The sequence below is a fragment of the Alligator sinensis genome, unplaced genomic scaffold (genome assembly GCF_000455745.1).
Source record: "Alligator sinensis unplaced genomic scaffold, ASM45574v1 scaffold1148_2, whole genome shotgun sequence".
Lineage (NCBI taxonomy): Eukaryota > Metazoa > Chordata > Crocodylia > Alligatoridae > Alligator > Alligator sinensis.
In genome coordinates, this window is record NW_005843512.1 from 1,902 (window position 1) to 25,441 (window position 23,540).

The 23,540-nt window shown below is 39.6% G+C and overlaps 1 protein-coding gene across 4 annotated transcripts in view; it reads left to right on the forward strand.

Moving 5' to 3' along the window:
- Nucleotides 1-6,540: 6,540 nt before the first annotated feature.
- LOC106723300 (muscleblind-like protein 2) overlaps nt 6,541-23,540 on the forward strand; it is an 88,917-nt gene continuing 71,917 nt past the window's right edge. Inside the window, exons 1-2 of one of the 4 annotated variants that reach the window (XM_025195436.1) lie at nt 7,459-7,656; nt 21,210-21,362. The gene's annotated coding sequence lies outside the window, so the exon portion shown is untranslated. Of the gene's footprint in view, nt 6,596-7,458; nt 7,657-21,209; nt 21,363-23,540 lie in introns of those variants that run through there. The other 3 variants (XM_014527431.2, XM_025195435.1, XM_025195437.1) reach the window with 3 other exon arrangements.

Sequence of the window (23,540 nt, forward strand, 5' to 3'; positions counted from 1 at the left end):
GAACCCTGACATATGGTAAGCCTAGTCAATACTCCTGCTTCTCTAGAGGTAGAAGCAGTGGGAGAGCTTACAGCAGCAAGATTCTGATAGCCATTGCATTGTGCATTATGTGCTTGGTGAGTAGATTTAGACAGCAGGGCTTAAAATACCAGCAGCTATTCAGAGTCCTGTTTCTGCTGGCACTCCCTCCCTTACTGCAGAGAGGAGCTGTACCAGTAGTTGTATTGGGAAACTTCAGAAAGAAAATTCTAGTACTGACATGTTTTCTACTACTATTGATTCCAAAGTAATGAATAGGAAAAATGTGCATGTTTGATATCTGCCTTCTATTGGAACAATTGCTCAAGAATGTTCCATTATTTTATGCAAATGATACCCATGCATCTGAGAAGCTCATACATGGCAGATACAATAGTATGCCAAATGACAGCATGTCCTAAAGCCACGTGTTGCTGAATGCAGTTGCTTTTCTTCTCTCAAAGCTGATCAGGAAATCTTATGCTATTTATGAAACTCAAAAGAATAGCTTTCTAAATGGCTTTGTGGTCAAAACTGGATAATATGGCTCCTCTTTATATCACAGGAGGTCAGCAGGATTTTATCAATGGTGGGCCAAATTGATGCTGTTTGGCCCTAATGCAGGCCTGAAATTAACTGCTTTTGGCCTAGTTACCATTCAACCCTGTTGCAGACTGCCACTGTGGGCAAGATCCAGCTCGTGACATGAGCAATAGGTTTCCCACCCCTTGTTATAACATGTTTTGACTGTTACCCTGGCTTCCGTCATCAGTGGCTGACTTTGATACATAATAGCGAGCAGGGGCAGGCAAAATACGGCCCATGGATTTGGGTCTACTGGGTCCCTCCAAAAAACAATTATTACTGGTCTGTAGTTGCAGCTCTGAAAGCCAGTGGAAGGTGGCCATCAGACTGGGTGGGCCCTGTGCCTCTACCTCTGTGGGGCTCCTGGCACTCCAGCTGGGAGTACAATGTGGAGGCACTGTGTGAGATGGTGTGTGTGACTGGACAGCTGGTGAGTGTGGAGGGAGCTCTTTCCTGTAGTCCTGGGAGCTGCATGTGGCAGGATGGAGCCCACCTGGCTGATGGCACGTGTGTGGGTGGGTGGGTGTTTGGGAAGTGGAGGTTATGTGGGTGGGTGTGGGGTTTGTTGGGGCAGGGGTGTGGATGCCCCTGCACCCCCATGGTGCCCGGCCCCCACTGGGCTGGCTCCATGCCTCCATGTGGGCCTTCAAGCACTCCAGCAGGGAGCTGCATGTGGAGGCATGGAGCAGGCCCCACCTGGCCCAGAGGAGCGCACTCCTGGCTGCAGTGGCAGGCACCCCTTGTGTTGGCATGGAGCCTGCTCAGCCCGATGACATGCAGACCAGGAGCCACAGGGAGTTGCACACCATTAAACCAGGTGAGCTCCATGCTGTCATGTGCGGCTTCCTGCTGGAGTGCTGGAAGCCCCATGTGGAAGCATGGAGCTGGCCTGGACTGATGGTGTGTGGCTCCTCCCTGCAGTGCCGGGAGCCCCAGGTGGCAGTGCAGAGCTAGATTGGTCTGGCCTGAAGGTGTATGCCAGTGAGCTGAGCCAACTCTGTGCCACCATGTGCAGCTTCTGGGACTTGGCCAAAGCCATGCACCACCAGGGGGCTCTGCCTGCCTTGAGCCATGAGCACCCCAAGGGCCTGCTGTCTGTTGCTATCACCAGTGGCAGGGGCTGTGCCATGGAGGGGCATGTGGTGGAGGGCTCCACGCCCCCACACCCCCACCCACAACCACCCACAAACCTCACACCCTCCATAGATGCCCATACCCACACATAATCCTATACCCACACCCCCCCCCGACCCCCCCCCCCAAGCTCCCACAAATCCCACACACATACCCCTCACAGTCCCTACAGACAATATACAAGAGTAAGAATTTATTTTGAGCTATTATTTAATAATTTCAATATGTAATATGCAAATGCACACAAATCAGCTCAAAATATTTTTTGAAATAAAATTAAAATATGTTATAGTAGATATTTGACTTTAGTATATGATTTCTTTTTTTCTGGTTCCAAGATGGCAAACCCCGCTTCCAAAAGGACTACTTCTGGAAGAAAGGGGAGAGACTTCAGTGGCAAAGGTCAGGGGTTAGGGGTAGACTTCTAGTCCCGAGGTAGTGATAAGGGGCAGGACACCTGTCAAGGGGTGGGGCTACCCTTGTGGCCCTCAGTTCACCGAAAGTCATTAAGTGGCCCTCCATCCAAAATAATTGCCCACCCCCGCTATAGAGAGACTCAGTTTGTTGTCGCTTTGGACATTGTGGCGAACAATTTAGCAATTTAAGCTGGGAATATTTACTGCTTAGTGTCACACTTATTGACTGATAGTCTAGTTAGCTGACAGTAACTGGCAAAGTATTTTGCCTTCTTGAAGAAATAAACCAAAATATACAACAGCAAAAAAATATACATACATATTATAATTGTAAAATATAATATAATATAATTGTCAGGCACTTGCTTAGTCCCTGGGGAATTTGGGGTACCATCGGGGGAGTGCAACTTGCCTAGAGCTTTATCTTGTAGTCAAATTTCATAGAAGCATGTGTTCTTATTTGTAGAGTTACCTCTGAGGGTGTGTTTTATGAGACTTTTGCTAAAAGACAGAAGTTAACAATGGGGTTAGAGGGTATGTGAAACTCAGATCTGGTGATTCTGGGTGTGGTTGTGTGTGATATTTGTGCTTCTGTCTTTTAGCCAGAGCACAAATATCAAGGGGTTTAAACCCTCCCAGCTTTATTGTGCAGTAATATAACTATTGTCCCTTCAGGTAATTACAGTATATAATTATTTCTGGTTTTTATTTAATTTATTTTGTTAAATATTGAATAAATACACATCATAGTAAGACATTATGAGGTCACAAACCCTTCCCCAAAAGGAGTAAAGTGTATAGTCTAGAGCAGGGATTGGTAGCTTATGGCCTACAGACTGGATCCAGCCCACCAAGTAGTTCTTATCCAGACCACAAAGCTGGGATATCAGTGGTAATTGGTAGCAGCATTTGGTGGTGGGGGAATTGGTGGGAATAAGTAGTGGCCTTTGGTGGCTGGTGAAAAATGGCAGTGGCCAGGTTGCAAGTGGCAGCTCACTTTCACAGTGAGCTGTTAATTTGACCACTGGCTAAAAGATTGCCAGCCCCTGTTCTAGAGAATTCACAAAGTGGCTGGGACTTGAGTAAGCATGTTTTAGGGACATGGTGGCAAAATGCATTGAGAATGAAAATGGTCTTGCAAATCACTGCTGTATCACTTGCCTCCTACCTGATATAGAACTACTGTGATATCATCTCTGCATGATATCACGGGTTTTTGTCAGTCCCTTGCATGTGACATTATCAGGGTTTGACTGTGTTTGTTAACAGAGCCCTTTGTCCAGAGCTAGAGACTCTGTATTTTAGAGGTAGCTTTTAACTGCTTCAGCACTGGGAGTAGGCAACAGTTGTAGTTTGGAAGTAGGTACTAGTTGTTAGCCTGTAACTGTTACCTCTGCATGCTCTTATAGTGATATAAATGAGCTAAACTTACAGCTAAATGAGCTGCAAATTTTACTGTCAATGAAGCAGGGTTATAGTTGCAGTGATTTTGCAACATTTATACTGCTGCAGGAGTAGGAAAGGGAAATATTTAGAGCATAATGGCTAATATTCTCTCCCTAGCAATAATCTGTTCCCTACCCCAGATTTGTAGTGGTTAAAAGTTACTAGTGTACCATCTTCACAATCCACCAGGGTCACTCCCAGTGAGTGCAGTGCCTGGGCATTCTACTATACTTCGGGTATTTTTGTACGTTATCTCAATCAAATGTGTCCCTTAGAACCAGCAGAGGTTTTTGTGTGCTTCAAGGCATAGATTTGCTTTTTCTTACTCTTGTTGTCCCAGTATTTGACTCCTGAATTTTCCTCACTTCTCTGGAAGAATGTACCACTCTGCTATGCTGTTGTAAATGGAAAGAACATGTTCTGGTATGTGTCATCACATTAACACCCATGTAATTAATTAGCAGGGATCCTGGTTTTCTCTGGTAGCAAATTCAAAATTTTCTGATTTAAAAAAAAAACAACAACCCAAATACTGTAGTTAAAAAAAACTCAATCTATGTTTTTCCATGATTAAAATGAAACACCACTATATCTATCTATCTATCTATCTATCTATCTATCTATCTATCTATCTATCTATCTATATATATTGATTCATCAGTCTATATGTATTAGTTGAATGCAATTTTTTATTGATATATTTACAATTTTAAAGCAGTTTGGAAGCCTACCAGTGCCTCAATCATTATAATAAAACAAATTCTAAATACCTATACATTTTTGGCGTTTGATTATGGTTTTTTTGATCATGGAAAATCAGAGCTCCCCCTGCCCCCTTCGCTTAACAGGATGCGGGTCCAGCTGCAGCTATGTCCCCCACCCCCCTGCTTTGTGGTGCTTAGCAGCCCTGATATGCTGGCAGTGTCCCTCACTCTATACCCACAGCTCCCTGCCTCCCCCAGTGCCCCTCACTTCCAACCTGCAGCCTCGTGGCCTTGTCAGTGCTCCTCACTTCTGACCTGTAGCCCTCCAGCTGTCTCCTGTCCTGCCCAGCCCCGCGCAGACTCATTGGGTGTTGGTCTGCAGGGACACAGTGGGAGATGGCCTCCAGCACAAGGTACGTGAGGCGCACCTCATGTGGCATAAGCACAGGCAGTGGCTGCAGCACCACATGCTGCTCCATGCCATCGGCTGGGGCTGGAGCATGGCAGGGAGGACCAGTGCAATGCTCTACAGCAGCAACATAAGCCAAGCGCTTGGCTTTGTGTGTAGCCTCCGTGTGTAGCCTCCGTCCACACACTTCTGCCCCCCCCTCCACGCACACACATGTACACCCCCTACCCTCAGCCACCCACGCAGTCCCCAAGCTCTCGGATTCTCGCCATACTCTTCCTCACATCCAATCTTGTAGTTTAGTCAGTCTTTTTCTGATTTCCCTTTCCTCTTTTTTCCTCCATTTATCCCATATCCTCCACTCTGGTATCATTCTTGTCCCCTTTTGTTCTCCAGTCCCCATCTCTCCTTCTCTCCTTTATGCCTAGGCTCCTTGTCCCAGTCTGCTCCCCCTTCCCACCCCATCCAGGTCTTGTTCCTCGTATGGTTCAATGTCTTCTTAACGTACATTGCTAAACAGTCACTGGAACACAGAAGGGAGAGTCTCTTTACTCTCCCGGATTTTGGGCCTAGCCACTGACATCTGGCAGAGTGTCTTTCTGAGCACCTGCATCCTTAGGCTAAAATAAACTCAATTTCTCTGGGGTTGACTTGTGTACGCAGTCCCACATAGGGGCTTTGGGGAGACACTCATTGTGGATGAAATCCTTGGAGACTTTAACTGAAAAGCTTTAACCAGTATCTACTGAGCATGTACAAACTGAATTTTTCAAAGGTTTATATTGTGGCCAAAATGCAGATATCACAGGAGTATCAGAAAATACATTTCTTGCATAAAGGCCAGTTTCCTGGTCAGATTCACTAGCCTGCTTCAAAGAAATCATGGTGCTAGAGCTATTCAAAGAATCCATTTGTAAGCATGGGATATCAACAACTGTTTCCCTCTAACCTCAGTCTTAAAAATAGGGGATCTGCTTTACATACGCTCTTTTTTTATTATTTTAAAGCAGAGATTCAGCATGGGAATTTTTAGTCCTAATGGTTAAAGTTTGACTAAATTATACGAGTCCAAATAGACCAGTAGGAATCACTTGGTAGTCTCTGTTAGGTGGCACTACCAGCTCTGCTTGAAGGATACACTGGTGACTCTCCAAAATTGAAAAAATAAACCAATCTGTTAGTTTTTTTATAACAAAAGGGAATAGAGCAGAATGGAGGGGGATGATCCAGAAAGGAGACAAAGGTGGCTAAGGAAGGGAAGAAGGCAGAGTTATGCAACAGCCAAAAGGCTGTTGATGACAGCATGAATTTGATGCAGTAGAGGAGAGAGAGCCAGTGCAGGGACACAAAGGGAATGTGTGTTGTGATTGCTTGATTGGCAAAGATTGTCAAAAAAGCTATGCATGGAAAGGGTGCTGTGTGGACTATGGGCAGGGCAGTATGAATTTTGGGGAAGCCAATGAAGTTGCAGTAATTAAGATGAAGTCTGAATGAAAGATTTTGCTGTAGGGTAAAAGGGGAATTAATTTAGGAAATGCTTCATTTCAACTATGCAAAACTGTCAATTGTAAACAATGGGGCCTTGGGCTTGAACTATGAGATGAATGAGAGCTTTGTTTCTGCCTTGTCTGTTCATATGTTTAAACTTATCCATCAAGCAAAATATTTCACCTTTTTTTCCCCCCCTGAAATGTATATATATTTGTTTACAATGCGAGACTGCTGTTGAATTCTTCTATTTTTATGTACTTCTTTTTGCTGACTTGGAAGTAGTGATTCTTTTTTAATTTGTTTTTTCCTTATTTAAATTAATTATCTCTTTTGCTTTTTCAGTTGCAGTAAAACATTAAGGGTGTTCTTGCAGAATTTGGGCTTCAAAGTGAGTAAGTCTATATGTGGTTTAGTACCAAATTATGAACTGCCCCATGTGCAAAGTATATTTTGTCACAATCAAGGTGCTATAAATCTGATTAAAAATGAGATATGCCACCTTGTAGTATTTGTGCTTGCACCTGGCTATGAAAGAGCAGCAGTTATATGTTAATCAAAGTGAACATAGTTTGGCTACAACTCCGTCTGCCAGGTATATATTGAAAAGGTAATATATTGACTGAAGTTTTGGTTGTTTTGTTTTTTTTACTGTAAAGTGTTCCAGAACTGCAGGCTGCAGTAGTTCAAAAAACCTTGTGAAAGATGCAGCACATATATACTGCAATTAGCTTCCAACCCTAAATGATTATGTTTGCAGTAGTAAGATATAAACATATTTATGTTTGAGTTCACATAGGTGTGCTTCAGTTGTACTTTAAATAATCTTGAAGGATGTATTAATTTGAATTACAGTTCATGATTTAATCTCAGTAGCACAACACAGAGCTTTACTCATGAATTTTATTTTATTTACTGCAATATGTATTTGCAGCTAACAGAAGCTCTTAAAAATTGTACTGCAGGCAAATGTTGACTGGATGTGTACTGGCATTGTTTCTGTTGCATATCAGCTATTTCATGATTGTGTCACTTCACCTCCCCAGTAAAACTGTTTTTCTGGGTGAGGGAAATTCCTTGTTCATCAGTATGGATGCATTGTTTTTACACATTAGAAGTGCTGTGTTGCCTTGTCAATCATCCTCCTACAACCAGTTTAAGACCAGTGGAACTGACGAACTTGTATATGATTGGTTACCATATGTTGGGAGGGATTTGTTAGAAGGAAGGGTTGCAGTCTTTCAGCAACAGAGTTCAGGCTGCCTCTGCTTCATCATCTGAGGAAAAATCCCCAGATAAGGCATAAGGCTTTCAGAGCACAAAAAATAAAGAGCAATAGTTATTTTACATGAAAATAGCACCTCATAATGAAGCAATGGAGAAGATGTGGTCATTTGATTATATCGGATGTTTCCGTTTACATTGTAAATATGTCAAATAGACGGAGCTAAACAAGGTAGGAGGATCATTGTCTTATATTGAATGTTTAAAGAGTTTGCTGCAGTATGCTGCATACCATATGTGTTGGCTGGGGGAGTCAGGGAAACAAGGTTTTCCAATGCATATTACCACTTGGAGGGGAGACGTGAGTTTTATCGTGATTTTATTTTTCGACTGAATTAAAAATGGAAATTGTTCTTTTCTGAAACGGAACATGAGTATATGTATGTTTTATTAAAAATAAAACATTTAAAATAAAAAATAGGTCAGTATATTTCAAAAGTACTGTTAGCTTAACTGGGTTCTTAGCTGGGTTCTCATTTGATAGTATTTACGGGATATAATACAGACAATCAGTTAACTTAAAATCAATAAAGTTTACAGCAGACGTGTTCGATGATTAACATGGAATTGGAAATTGTTTAGCTTAAATAACTGCCAATATAACATCTGAATTAAAAATATGATGCTCTATTTTTTAGATTGGAATCAGGGTTTCAATGAAATTATGATACCTCATTCCACTGCAGCTTGTAAGGAGTATAGGTATTTTTTGAATACACAATGATTCCCTGTGTTCTTAAAGGCAAGCCACTAAAGAGTTTTGATATTGTAGTTTAGTAAAATGTTTTCCTTGCCGTTTCCAGGTCCTTGTTTTATGCTCAAAATTAAAACCTTTAAATAAAAACAGGAAAAGCAAGGTTTATAATACTGCAATTATCTGCTCTTTATGCATTTTTAATGAGAACGCACAGCCAGCAGAATAATTTAATGAGCAGCCTAGCTTTTAAAGCAGTGTTTTCACTGTGCTGAACCATATCAACTTTCTTGCTGAGAACTAGCAGCAGGAAGCAATGGAGAAGATTTATGTTAAATGGTGTTGGCAACAAGAAGGAAAAAGGATTTATTTGGGACAAAATTCTGTTAAATTTTGCAAGGAATGTGGAGTTCATACCTGACTGTGAGCCCTTGAAAGCAAGGATCTAAAGTAAACTTCACCAGGGCATTTCAATAAGGGTATGTACACCATGTCTAATCCTATGGAGTGCTTAGCTTTTTCAACTTCCATTGACTTTAATGGTGCTCAGTACTTCCCAGGGTCAAATCCATAGTTACTACAGGAATTAATCGACTGTCTTTAACAGTATTACACACATCCAAGATGTAGTATATTTTTAGGAGGGCAAGCAAAAAGTAATTGTAGTGTTAGGAAAAGCAGTAAATATCTTTTCCTCTAGTACTCATCTATGTATTGGTATGCAAAGCATCATTAAACGGATAGGTAGAAAAATCAATGTGTAACTTGAGGAACGATATGTAATTAGTGTTTTAAAGACGAAAAATAAGAGCGTTCTGGCGGCCTGTAAAACTTGGCAACAGTGTAATTTTAATCAGACATTTTAAATAATTTTCCTAATAAGGGTTTAAACTATTGTTTAAAAAAATGCATCATTAAATCAATTCTTCTATATTCACCATTTTATCTTCAAGGAGAAGTACAGGACACTAGCTCAAAACTTCTGATGTCATCTCCCAACTCCTCCTGATTCACTCTGTCTCTTTTTTCAGGTTTGGCACAAGTAAAAAAAATACCTTATAAAGCAGCAGGAGCTATAATTTTGGCATGTCATTTCTTCTAAACCTGTAATTTTTAAATGCTAAACTTATCCAAGTTATTTTAACAGTATGGCACTTAAAGAGGAAAATGATTTATGAGACAAGATATAAATAGCTCAATCTTTTCCAACCAGCAAAATATAATCTAACACAATTTAAGCCTCACAAATAGGATTTTTCATACTGAGCTTGTAGCCAACTTCCCCCTCCCCCCCCCCACCATGACATTCACAGACCTTACCACCTTCCAACTATAGGTTTTATTTTGTGATTTTAAAATAATTTACATGGAACTGCTTATAATTACTATTCTTTTTCTTATTTTACAAAGTTATGCTAACTAAAGATATCACAAAAGAATGAATTTTTCTTCAGAAGTTAATGCAGAATCAACAACGCAAAAGGAATGAAGTAAAGCAGAAGTAAAGTATGGGGGGAATTTTAAAAATGTTAAATATAATGTATCTACTTGGTATTAAATTTATCTTGAACTGTATTCTGATACATTTTTCTCTCCAAGGATGTCAGTGGAGGATTACTTGTGGAGTATTTGTAAAGATGCTAAAATCTGGCCCTTTAGAAATAATAATTAGTCTCTTTTTATACCTTGACTATGATGGGACCATTTTTAATCAAGTTCTTTGGTTCTGTAAAATGCTAGTTCCTGGTAGGATTAACCTTGGCCTGTGGTGGTATGCTGATGGAGGGTTTTTTTTTTATTTACTATCAAAAGATTTTAGAATACACTTCTTTTTCTTTAAATGAAAGTAACTAACAAAAAAGGTGCTGTTAATACAGTTATGTATTTTAGGTACATGAGGCTGTATCCCATCACATCTCCAAATGAATTATCTCTAGCTCCAGCATATTTTAGGAATAATCCAAACTGAATTCCAGGTTAATTGTGGAAGGTTTCACTTCCATGTTGCTATAGATTTGTGGGACATTCATTTTGCCTCTTCAAGGCAAAATACATTAAACACAAATGTAGATTTAATTTCTGAGATTATTTAGATGTTGAGTAAATTTAAAATTCAAATAATACACTTTTGAAATCATTTCATCTTACTTTCTAGTGTTTGGAGTTCAGGATCACCTATTTTTTTTCTACAAGAAAGAAAAAAGATTCATACTCTGTTTTTAAAGCCCAGTGTTTGTTTATTTTTTTAAGAATGTCATGGTGGGAGACGCACAGCTCATTACCAAATTTGTGGACAAATCTACCTCTTGCCTCAGAATTTGATGGCAGAACCTACATTTTCCTTTTTTTCCTTTCCCCTGGTCCTTATGGTTATAAAGATAATGTTTCAGTTGGCATGACTTATCTGCAAACAGAATGAAATAAAAATGAGAGTGAAATAGATAGCTGTCACTCAGGATGCCAACTCTGAAACCTAATTTAAATGTCAGCAGTATTAACTATTTTATTATTGATCATTTTTGTCTGTACTGGGGATGAAGACGGGGTAGGTGTACACCTTTATAGAATAAGTAAGAGAGGGAGAACGGAGAACAAACTTTCGTGAACCCAAGTTTACTTCATCAGATGGATGTCAAACAGCCCATGGAGCCGTGTCATCTGGTTCGTGGGGCTCTTGAAGGGGCAGCTCCAACTGCTGAATTCCATGTTATAGACCCCACTAGGAATTCATTTTTTTCAGCAACAAGGTGAACGATGACTGCGTTAACCTCAGTGACTACCCAAGCTGATACAGCAGCTCAGGTACCCATGAACCATTTACCCTACTGTTGCTCAGTTCAGATCCAGTCCAGGAGGAGTCCCATGGTCTGTATTTGGCCTACTGGGGAGTGGGGTGAATGAGTTTAACAATTTTGGTTTACATTATAGAAGAATAAAGGAATCATCCAAGACAATTAGCATCGGTCAGTAAGGAAGAAAGAATGAGTATCATAAGAAATTTAAGGAAGCAGGCTGTGTTTTTTAAGTTCAGTAGGAAAGAAAACAGGAGCTCCTGCACAAAAGGATTAAGATATAGAGACAGATGGTTCCATATCAGAATTTCCATTTGTTTTCTTTTTCATCAATAATATTTAGAAATTTTTGAGGAAAATGCTTATGACAACAGAAAAGTCTAGTTGTTATTACTTGGATCATATATGGGGACAAGATGGATGCAGAGGCCCATGTGTTAATAAAACCTGCGATGCTGCAGTCACTAGTATTCTGTTTTTATTTGTTGCATTCCTTTCATGAAAAAAAATATTTTCTCTCTGATATGTTGGATTCCTTTCATGAAAAAAAATATTTTCTCTCTTTAAAATTTTAGAGGATGCAGCTAAAATTCCTGCCATCACTCAGGATTCAGTAAGAATGATGGCTTTTATTTTTTGTCGTTTCTGGTAGCAACTTTTAATGTGCAGCATATAGGATCATTCTTAATATCCAGAGGCAGCAAAGAATACATTTTATTTTCTCCAGTATCTCCCACCATCTGGACAGAATACTTCCTCTGTGAGATTCTGGAGGACTTGAAAGTGGTTATTAAGTTATTGCTTTATATGTCAACAGAGCCACAGTTCTTTTTCACCCCCTTCAATTTCTGGATACTGTCGTCACTTCATCTCTTGCATGTGCTGTGGACAATGTTCTGGACTTTGCAGGTCAGTGTCAGGTGTAGAGAGCCTAAGTGACAAACTTCTACTTTTAGTATTAAAAGCTCAGAATGTGCTTTCCAGAGTGGATCTCATTTTATTTGTTTTCTGATTTAAAGCTTCTACCCTGTATTAAAGCACTGTTGATGATGAAGTGGCAAAAAATACTGCAGCTCCTGCAGTAAGTGATATGTGAAGAGTCAAAATGGGAAACAGAAGCTTAAATTTAGTTCTCCTTGTCTCTCTCCTTCCCCCCCCCACTTTTCCCAGTGTCAGAAAGCTTAAACAGGTTAAAGGATTATTATCAGGTGTAAATATTTGAACACCACACTTGCAATGGTTTGTATGCAAACAGCCATAACTCATCTTTAACTGAAGCATGCATATGCATTCTTCTAATGATTCCAAGGATTCAGTACTGCTTTGTGTGTTGTTTTTCAACAAGTTGAGAAAATTATCATGGAATTTCTGTAATACTTTCACTTGTTGCTGAACAAGTTCTATGCTAGTAACTGCCATGAAACTAGTGTCCTGCTTTTCCTAGCTTTGCCCTAGCCCCCATCTCATGCATGAACATTGGGATATCCACCACAGTCTTCAGCCATCAGAGTGAGACCTCCACCCAATAACCTCACATGTATCTGACTGGGAGTGAAGGGAGCATGACATAGATACCCCATTGCCTGAAGTAAAACAAAGGAGAAGCTCTTTGGATTCAAGCTAGCAGTGTACAGAATTGCAATACTACTCGTGATTTAATAATAGCTGTGCTTCTTTTGTAGGCCAGTGTCCTTCGAGAGGCCTTTGCAGGGATGGGTAGGAAGTGTGTGTTTGCATGCGTGTGTGTGTGCCTGGCTGTACTGCAGATTGCAGTGCTGCTCTCATAATCACTGACATCCTGGACATGCATGGGGTTGCATTCTAACTGTAGTGTGTACTGCTGTCCCAAAACTGGATTACATCAAATTATAAAGTTTTTCAGTTCATGTGTAATCCTTTTTGTGCCTTTTGGTTCCCTTTGCTACACTTAGGCACTTTCTGGGATTCTTTGAACCTGTACTTTTTTACTGCCATAGTTTTTTATAGAAGATTTTCATGGCTGTTGCAGCTGAGTTCTCTGTAGAGAAGGGAAGTCTTTGAAAGGGGTTGTACTGTGTGGTCTAGGAAGCCAGCATTTAAAAAAATGCCCTCATTTAATGCTCATTAGTTTGACTGCAGTGAAGGCACATCACTTTCAAAGGCTTCAGAGTCCACAGTTGCAGCTCTTTGAAGTGGAAACGCCACCAACAAGACAAGCAGGCAGCTTGATACTGGGCACAAACAATCTTAAATTCGTAGGGAGAGACAGCCTTCATCTTGAGAAGGGAGGATGCCTGTGAAGAGGAGCTTGTGGAAATGATCACTTTTAATCAGCCTTCTAGACTGAGGGTGAGCAACTTATGGTGCATGGGATGGATCTGGCCTGCACTGCCATTGGTCTAGCCTGCAGAGCTGGGGTTTCAGCAGCATTTGGCAGTGGGGCTTCTCTTATGCCACACCATAGATGACCAGTAGGCAGGGAGAAGTAGGTGATGGCTGTGGCAGCCAGGTCCTAATACTGGTCTGCCTTGGACACAACCTGAACGGTTCTGGCCTGCCACTGGAAAACATTACTATCCACTGTTTTAGACTAGGTAGCAGTGGTTGAAGCCTGCCTTAAGATGCATGAGATTATGTTGACCACCTCCTGCCCCCTCTACCTCTTGAATATCCTGGATGGTGGCAGGACATAAGTAAAAGCAGGGGCCGAGGGAGGTGGGGAGGGAAGTGTCTGATATGAGGACAGAAATACAAATCTTAGAATGAATTCTGCTTTCCAAAGAGCTACGCAATCTGTCTTGGGATGCAGATCCCAAGGAACAGTGAAGAGGAAAATATATTATGACATGATGCCTTTCTATAGTAACAGACCTTTAAATATCAATTTCTTCTTTTCTTTTCTTTTTTTAAAGACTGTCATCATCAGGCTTTGGTGTAGTCTGGGGCCTCAGGCATGCTACGGCTTTGTGCTGTAGTCACACCCTACTCAGGAGTGCCAAGGGGCAGTTTGTGCAGAAATACCAGGATCAGAATGATGAAGAGGGAAGGAGAAGAGAACTCTTAGTTACTTTCTCTGTGTTCAGATTCATGCCCCCTGTACGGTCAGCCAGACATTTTCAAAGACCTCCCCCAAAACTGAAATTTCAAAAACAGTAATTTTAGGAAATAATTTGTCTTTGGAATGTTAAGCTTTTAGGGTCTATGTTTTCCAGCTTTCGTGTGCAGCCATGAAGACTACAGACTTTTTTTTCTTAATGAAAGCATACATGTTTAGGTAACTATGTGACTGCAGGTAGTGAGATTTGATGAAAAGCACCCTTCATCATGAGCCTTGTTATAAAATGGTGAGAGTTAGCAACACTGCAGTAAAATTATATACCAGATTTGTTAAACTTGAATACATAGAAATCTGCCAACACTATCTAATGTGGATCAATAGGGAATGTCTTTTATCAAGAGAAACATATATTTTTTTTAAAGTGGGCTAGTTCAGTGGCCTGGTAGTAGTGCTGTATATTATTCTGCATGATGAACTTTGGTAAAATTTCCCATTTTGGTAATCTTATTCTCTCTGGTTTTGGGAGTACCAAGAAGTAATCATACTAATCACTTATGACAAAAGAAAAATGCAGTGCTATGTGTCCCTCACATGGCCTGTCTGGATAATGAAAACAATTTACATAAAAATAGGACCACCTTAGAGATCATAGAGTAGATCTGTTCAGTATGGCATGCATGTGTGTCTAGTCTTCCGACAAAAATAAAGTTTGTTATTTCTTGCTCTGCTAGGTGTATTATAGGCCAGACAGCTGGATTATATTCTGCCTAGTGCACTACCAGAATTGTTTACTAAATTCTGACTGACACAATTCTCATTCCTGGTGGGGATTTATGAGCCAGAAAGAATAGACCTTGACTTTTGGGTCCCATTTTAAATTTGTAAAGTTTGAAAAATTAGAAAAATTCTCTTTGTTTAAGCTTAAACTCCAGAAGAGTCCAGAAAACTGGAATACCACAATATCCTATTTAGCTGCCCCTTTTTGAGAGTAAATGCCTTTTTAGTTTTCTAAATAATCAATTCTGTCCAGCTCCCATCAGTTAGCCTGGCTGCTACCATCCTCTTGCACAAAAAATTAAGATTAGAATAATGGCTTCTGAAACAGCCTTCTGCATTTCTTGAGACTGAGAATTGTGGGAGAAAAAAGTTTTTTCCATTACACTCAAATATTAATAATGTTCTAATCAGGGTTTAGTGACTGGCTGAATTCAGTGCCGCTTTTCTGCTGTTGGTTCAGAGATGTTATCCTGGGTTAACTGTGGAGATGTACTTTGAAATATGCCGGGATAAACTGTTACCACCTTTTTACCTCCAAAACTGTTTTAGGATTTATTATAGGATAAAAAATGTGGACTTTGGTATGCTTGCACTTTGTCTCAAGATAAAATGAATTATCCAAGGATAAATGCAGCATCTATTTGCAGCTTAAGGTAGAAGCCCTTAATTTCAACTTTATAGTTTAAGGTATAATACAATATAGAAGTCTTATCATAACTTCTAATATCAAAGTTAAAATAAAGTGATTTGACTACATCAAAATTAACTGCTCATAATATTAATAAAATTATTTTTTTCTGAAATTTTAATCTAGAATAAATGGACATATCAAAATTTTGGTATTTCCTTCAGAGCAGGAATTCTGAATTTTGATTTAAGCGCAGTGTTATAACAGTATAAAAAGAATTTAAGGGAAAAGGGTGTTTTATTGATTGATTTTAATTTGATATTTAAAACAATCAGTGTTATGCGGGGAGGGATTTTTTTTAATGTTAAATAGATTGAAAATTTGTTGACATGACTGAATGCAAGAGCGTCTGAACTTTTAAACCTAGCATTGACCAAGTCGTTCCTTCTTTAATAATATATCACACTTTAGTCTCTGTGTCTTGAATCCATTCTTTTTTAAATTTTTACTCTAACAAAAATAAAATGGAAGACTTTGTACATTTAAGTTATATATACAGTATGCTTTTTTTGGTTCCAAAATCTGAGGGGAAAATACGCCGTCTAATTTAGGTTCTGCCAAGCAGCTTTTACTATCTGAGGCAAATGGGGTATAGTTTCCCTTCCAGGAGATGAAGACAGCAAAATAAATTTGATTAACTCTAACATCTGTACTATAAATTGATAAGCTGTTTAGGGTTCAATACTGCAAACCTCAAAGTACCCCACTGTGAATCTGTAACATTTTATAAGTACAAAATATACTCTTTAAAAAATGAAAAGGTGGGGGGAGGGGGGGGGTCTGGAAAGGAGAATTTCTGAAGTGCCCAAACTGTCAACAGGACAAAAGAAGGGTGCCATAGAAGAGTTGTATCAAATTAACAGGTAAGAAGTGACCCTATCTCCAGGGCCTTCTTATTTAGGTCAAGCAACTGCGAAGTTCTGTTGCAATATTCTACATTACAATAAAGGATCTTTATTGTAAAATGGGAGAAAACAAGATGTGTGCTGTAGAGTTCCCATTATAAAAAGACACAGTGTTTTCTGTAAATTGGGCTATAGTCCGCACTGGGCTGAAACCTGTTTTTTTTTTAACTTTCCAGAAGTTCCTGAAATGGTTTTTGTCAGTTTCTCAAGCGAATGCCAGACATGAAACAGACATTCTTGTTGATTTCACTGAGAAGTTGAAAGGGGAATCTCAGTGTTTCTCACTGGGCTGTGACTGACCAGGTACATCTGCTGAGGGCCTGATACCACTCAAGTTCCATAGTCCTCAATTCCAGGGCACACCCCCGAGGAATCTTGCTAGGCTTGCCTCAGGGCCCAGCCTTGGATCCTGCAGAAGTTTACAGAATCCAGGATCTTTTGAAATGGTTTTCAACAACAGAAATATCTGACTAGATGTAGCACAGAATGAAACAGCATTTATAACCACATCAAAATCTCCATCTTGCACAGGTCTTCAGGGAAACTGCTCTGATTCTGAGCTCCAGCTAGTTGACTGTCCATGGAATGAAAGCTAAATGTGGAGCTGCTTTATCTCAAGCAGCATACATTTCCTTGATGCTTTGTCGGATACCTGAGACTCTGCTTCTGAGGTTTTAAGCTTTTCTTGCAATGTGCAGCTTTTTCTTGGCTAAATGAATAGCTTTGAAAGATGTCCTTAAGAGTGAGAAATTCTGCCACCCTCTTGACATATTTGGCATTTAAATATTGGACTGACTGTGCATTCAGAATGTTTGTATATAATAGGATTGCCCATGAAAAAATTCAGAATCAAACTGAAATTCCACAGGCTACTGGGAGGTGGAATTACTGATGCTACTAGCATAGAGAACTTGGATGCCTATCCTGGAGTTGTGAATTTCACCCCAGGGGCAGGTACTTCAAAGTGAGGTATGGTGACACTGACAGTACTTATGCCTGAATTCCCTTGTGGATCTGTCCTTATGCTCTTGATTTGTATGTTAAAAGGAAGCTGGATATGTGCTTCCAAAGAGGCAGGGTAAGGGGCCTGGGGAATTTATTTAATTTATTTTTTCTAATTTCAGCAAAAATGCTTTCTTATAACCTAAAGCAAGAAAGAAGCATTCCCATCTTTCCTGAAAGCTTGCAATTTGTTGTAAGGGAATCCTGTTGTCTGATCTTATATGTTTCTAAGCACAGCTGGGTGAGAGGGTCCTTTTCCTACGTCTGGCTCTTTGGAGTACCTTCAGAGGCTCAGGTCCCTTGTCTGAGCCTTTCCTTTGGACACAGACCTCCACAGTTAAGCTCTTCTAAACAACAGATTCAGTGGTTCATTCCTTCTGAGCCCCAGAGATGGCATCTGATACATCCATGTAGGCTGTGGATGTGTGGGTTTCCAATTTAACCCCTTTGGGGAAAAAAAAATCTGTAGGAAAAGCAAGGGCTTTGCTTTTAAGAGGCGCTAGAGAATTACAGGGTTTTTTTGCAAAATATCAGAAGTCCTGAAATGTACCTTTCCCTAATCTGTTCTTCCCTCTTACAGGTGTGAGAGATTGTTAGCAGTTTAGGTCAGGCAGAAATCTTTCTCTTGAGTTCTGTCTCAGCAGCCTGGTGTTCTGGTGTATGACAATGGGCAGGTCTGTTGACAGAGAACAACTCTCAGAACATATCTCTGTATGTTGCCATGCATTCTAGTGACACGCTTTCCCACTGGGTTTCTGTGTGGCATTCATGTTATCTGTTATTGACAATACATTGTTATCTTGATGTTTTCCAAAGTGGTCCTCAAACAAGGTGTCAAAGACCTTTCCTGAAATGACTGTGCCAGATCCAAGGGTTAGACTTGACTTTGTTCTGTAGTCAAATATGGATGTCACAATTTAAAATAAAGTTCACAATTTAACCCAGACATCTCTCTTACTGTCAGAGGGAGGGAATATCAGTTGAGATGCAAATAAACATTTTAAGACATTCTTTGTTGCTCCATCTCTAGGCACTGCACAGAGTTGGAGTACAGGGCAGTAGAAGGGTAGCTTTGGCTGCTGTAAATTGTGTGATCTTGCAACAGCTCCATAGACAACATTATGCTGAGTAACAGCGCTCAGAGCATAATGTATTCTGGCCATGCCTCTTCCCGTCTTGGGAAACATGCCACATTGAAGGCTGAATGAGGAGTCAGCATAAACTTGTTGTAGCAGTTTCGTGCTCTTTCTGGAAAAAAAAACTCATTTGTTGGGGGTTTTCTTTTTGGGGATGCTCCACTCCTGTGCACTCAGTGGTGTTGAATAGGGATTGATAATGTTTTCTGGTGGGGTTGTGGGTAGAACAATCCAGCTCAGTCAAAAAGCGAGGCACTAAGACTTGGCCACCATGGCTCCTTCCTGCTGCCTAGCTGTGGCACGGCACATCAAAGGCCCACCTCTGCCATAGCTTGTGTTGCCTGACTGCACCACAGTGCCAGGAGAGGTCCCAAACTACTGAAACCCTGGGTGCCCAGCTGTGGCTCAAGAGGGTCTGTGAGAGCTGCCCTTCCACCAAAAACCACTGAAGCTGTGGTTCTGTAGGCCAGAACCAAAAGCTCTGTGGGCCAGATTTGGCTTGTTAGCTATAGGTTGCCAAATCCTGGTGTTAAAAGTTAAGAGCCATTCAGCACGGTTGTCTAGAAATAAATCAGCATTTCTGAAAAAATAAGATTTATATTACATAGCAGAGTGATTAACTTCTGCAGTTTATTTGAATGGACCTCTTAGTCTATGGGGATACCATACCTTGGGAATTCCATTTTTATTTTTTTTAATGCCTGTAAGTTGGTGCAGTTTGTCCAGGTCAAAATATGTGGATCCGAGGGAGGCCCGGTGATGAGTAGTGTCCGGCAGGAATGACTAAATACTATCTGCAGAGGTTTATAGTGTAAATTGCCTCAGCCAGATTGGAAGCAAAATTTAAGTGAAAAAGCTCAATGTAATGACTGTAAAACCAACTTTTTCTTTAAAATTATTAACAGAGTGCTAAATAGCGAGGAGAGGCACAAAATCAGGAAATGGCTAAAAGTTACAGTGGAGCAAGGGAGAGTTACTCCCTATCTTCCTGACCCTCCCCGTCCCCTTCCCCAACCCCCCCCCCAATAGTTTGAAGGTAGCAGAAAAGCAGTTTTCTGCTGTTGTACTGAATTGTAACTGAAATTGAGTATTAGTTGGTCCCAGCAATATCCCTTGTAAAAATTCCAACGCTGCAAATTATTCTTGTGATTCCTAGTCATCTGTACAGGCTCCGTTTTTTCTGACACTGTGTGTATGCATGTGTAGTCCATTACCAAAGCGGCACATTTGAACTGTTTGAAGAGTTTGTATATTTGTTTGAAGTATGCTATCAAATTAGCAGAAGCCTCTTTATTTTACAGTTGGTGGTTTCTTTTCCTACCCCCCTTCCCAAAAGAAAAAGGACAGTAGAACTAGTTCATTGTAAAGCCAGTTTTAAAGTAAACCTGATAGATTTTTCTTAATAAGCTCATTGCTACACTGTAAATAGCATGGAGCTTACAAAAAACCCTGAGCCTCAGTTATTGTAGCAAAAGAAACAACATATCAGGTTAGCAATCTTGGCAAGGAGGCTATGTCTCATTTAATGGAACATATTTGTAGGTCATACTTATAAAAGACAAGTCCACTTTGTTCGAACCATCCAGCCCATAGACTTTGTATTAATGAAGTAAGATCATTCTTTTAAGACAGCCTTTTAAAAGGCATCTTTAAAATGTATTTTTTAAACTTATTTATATAACAATATGTCTAAGCTTTTCAAGTTATAAACGTAAAATAAACTCTCTCAGTTCCTTTCTGGCGTAGATGCGTACTATGAATAATCCCATTTTGAAGGTGAGGAAACAGATAGAATTAAGTGATTTGACTAAACTGGACGACAAATTTGCAAGAGTCCTGGGATTAACTATTGGGAATTTATGGCTTCCAGAGTCTTGCTGAAATTGCTATGCTTTTTCTTTTATGTGATTTCTATTTTCCTTCTCTTTTGAACAACACCAATTTGTGCATGCCAAAAACCACACAGGTGATTTACATGCTTAAGAAAATAGATGATACCAGAAATGTTTGTATATTTTTCTTTTAATTTCTGAAAGAAAGTCAATATGAGACCACCTTTATTATATAAATGTGGTGGTGTTTTTTCCCCATAAGGAAGCAGAGCAATATTGCATTATCTTCTGTCAAATAGGTGATGTTTCATAGAAGACTTTGATTTGTGGTTATTATTATTTTTGTTTTTATTTTCTAGGATGTGTCACATTTCTTGTGTCTAATCCTATTTTTAGAAAATAAAATCACAATAACACAAGGCTTATTTTTTACCTTTTCCTTCACACTTTGTCTACTTGTTACTATGTATTCAGCACTTGAAATCATTAATTTTGTGACCACATGATAAGTTAAGATTTGACAGTTGTACAGAAATGAGCATATTTTTCTACCCCCGTGTTGATTATTCTACAAATAAATGCTAGATTGTGTTAAAAAAAAAATGTGCAGAAAACCATAAAAAACCAGTGTTGTCACTATTGGTTTTCAGAGGACAGCACCCCACCCTTCATTTCCATATTCAAACACGGTGCTGAGGTGTATGAGTTGTCATGCTTCAGGAGAAAATTTAAGTCAAACACACTATTCTTCTTTGATATTTTGTATTTGTAGAAAGCATCTAAACATAATTAGCAAATATGCCAAATATCACAATAATTTATTTGTATGTAACATACCATTAAACCTGCTTCACCTTTCAAGGTTAATAAAATTGTGAGTGTTGGAAGTCTCACTGAAACACTCTCTTCATGGGCTAACACAGACATGGCTACATGGCTTGCACTGTAGAGCTGATTGCCCCACCCATCAGGGTGCTCAGTTGCACCCTATGCCAGACTCAACCTATCTCCCCAGGTAAAGAGCATAATTCTTGGGATCACATTGTTGATAAATATATTGCTAAGAACCAGATCTGTTGGGATAAAAATGGCAGCCTGAGTTCAGGGAAGTAACACAGCCACTCATTCTCCTTCTCCTAAGCCCCAGGCAGATGGACTGGGAAGTGAAAGTTGCAGGAAACCTAATTTATATGTGGGGCTTGTACTAACCTGTTTTGTTTGTTTGCTGCTGCACTGGTAGTGATTTGGCCCCCTAGCTTGCAAAACTGTATCTGGGTGATTCCTTCAAGTGCCACTGAAATGTAATTGGAAGGGTATAATAAAATTGTTTTAAACTGAAATCCAAGTAAACAGCTTTAACAAATGTTGGTTGCCAGCCACCATTTGGGCTTCAATTTTTTGACTTTCAATAATATTCTGAATGACCTGATATAAAAAATAGCCATGAAGCCACAGACAAAAATGTAATGGCCAACCCCAAAAAGTAAGTGCTTTCCCCCCAGGAATAATTTATTTATAAGATATTTAGATTTCAATTCATCTGAAGCTTAAATCTTTGCTAAGTGTTGTTGTATAGTTTCTCCTTATTTTTAAGGGGTCAGACCAAATAGTTTGTTAGTTTTCCTCTTCCCATTTACTGACTAAGGAACTGCTGCTTGGATACCTATTATTTCCAGTTTCTCCTGGTTTCACTTTTTGCTGTTGGTACAGGGCTTTCCTCTGCCTCCAGTTCATTTGGGATATCTTCTGTAACTTGCCAGACAGTGAATACAACTTCAGAATCAATTTCCCCTGTAGCCTACTTTATATACCATATGCCATGTAGAACTTCTCTCTCATCCTTACTTGGTTAGCACTTTCATAATACAGAAGATTCCTCTATCATGTTTGTTATTTACATACTTTCCAGTAGGACAAGAATGGTGGCTGCTTATTCATTTAAATATTATCCAGTTATGCACATATCAGTTGAGTGTACTTAGGCTTCTTGTGTAAGCTTGAGATAGAAAGATGGCTAAGGACTGGTTAATAGAATAACGCACAAATTGAACAGTGCGCAGAAGGAGATTTCTACTTAGACAGTTTATCATAATGCTTTGGATTGCAAAACATTTGTAATCTGGAGAATAACTACAAATAACTTGATGCTGTTTTAAATTAATAAGCACATTTAACTTTTTTTGATGTGTACTTAAATTTTTTTGTGTCATTAACCTCTGTGTCTGCCGTATCGAATCATTCATTTAGCACCATGCCTAACAGGGAAAGATGTTACATGAGGGATTTTTGTTTCTCCATTATGCACATGGTTAAATGCAAGGGTGTCATGGAGTGCAAGATATGGCTGAACAGCAATTGCCAGAATTTTCGATCTATCCCCCAGTGAGTCTTTAAGAGCTGATAAAAAAAATCAAAACAAACCCCCAACTATGTGGAACAATTTGTGCAGTGCCACATTACAATCAAGTATTAAACTCCACATTTCCTGGTTTGTCTTATTCCTCCCCTCTCCCCTTCCATTTATTAGTGTAATCCACACATTTACATAATTTTGTTGGTGGGGAGGCTATGTACTATATTAACTCTAGTACTATATTAACATTTCTGTAATGGATGCATTAAACTGTCTTATAGAGCAGTCATTGCAAACATGGTACTTGTGATAAGAGAATGAATCCAGACAAAAGCACTCCCCATATTTATATTATACAATAATATTTCATTGCTGACATAAATTATTATTGGCTATTGTTTTAGCCATAATAGTGTCTTTGGATTGATCCACAGACCACAAACTAGATATATGTTCTTACTGTTTTTACTTATATTCACAGTAATCTTCTATTCAAAATGATCACCCCAGTATTTAGATTCTATATATGTAAAATGTATAAATTTGTTATAATTTTCCAGGTATAGCATCTAATTATTGGAGACTTGCCTTGGTTGTCTCCCTCCCATTGCTACAGCAAGAAAAATAAATCTGAGTGGGGGAGAGGATCAGGTAACCCCTTTGTTCTGCTTCTCCCCAGCTTTTTCCTCTGGCAGCCCTTTTCTCCTCTCATTTCTGCCAGGCCCTGCTTTCCCTGAACACACAGAAGTGAGGAGCAAATTCAGAAACAACAACCTTGGATGTAGCAATTTGCATACAGTACCCATAAGCTTAGTTAATCCAGAATTGATGTATATTACT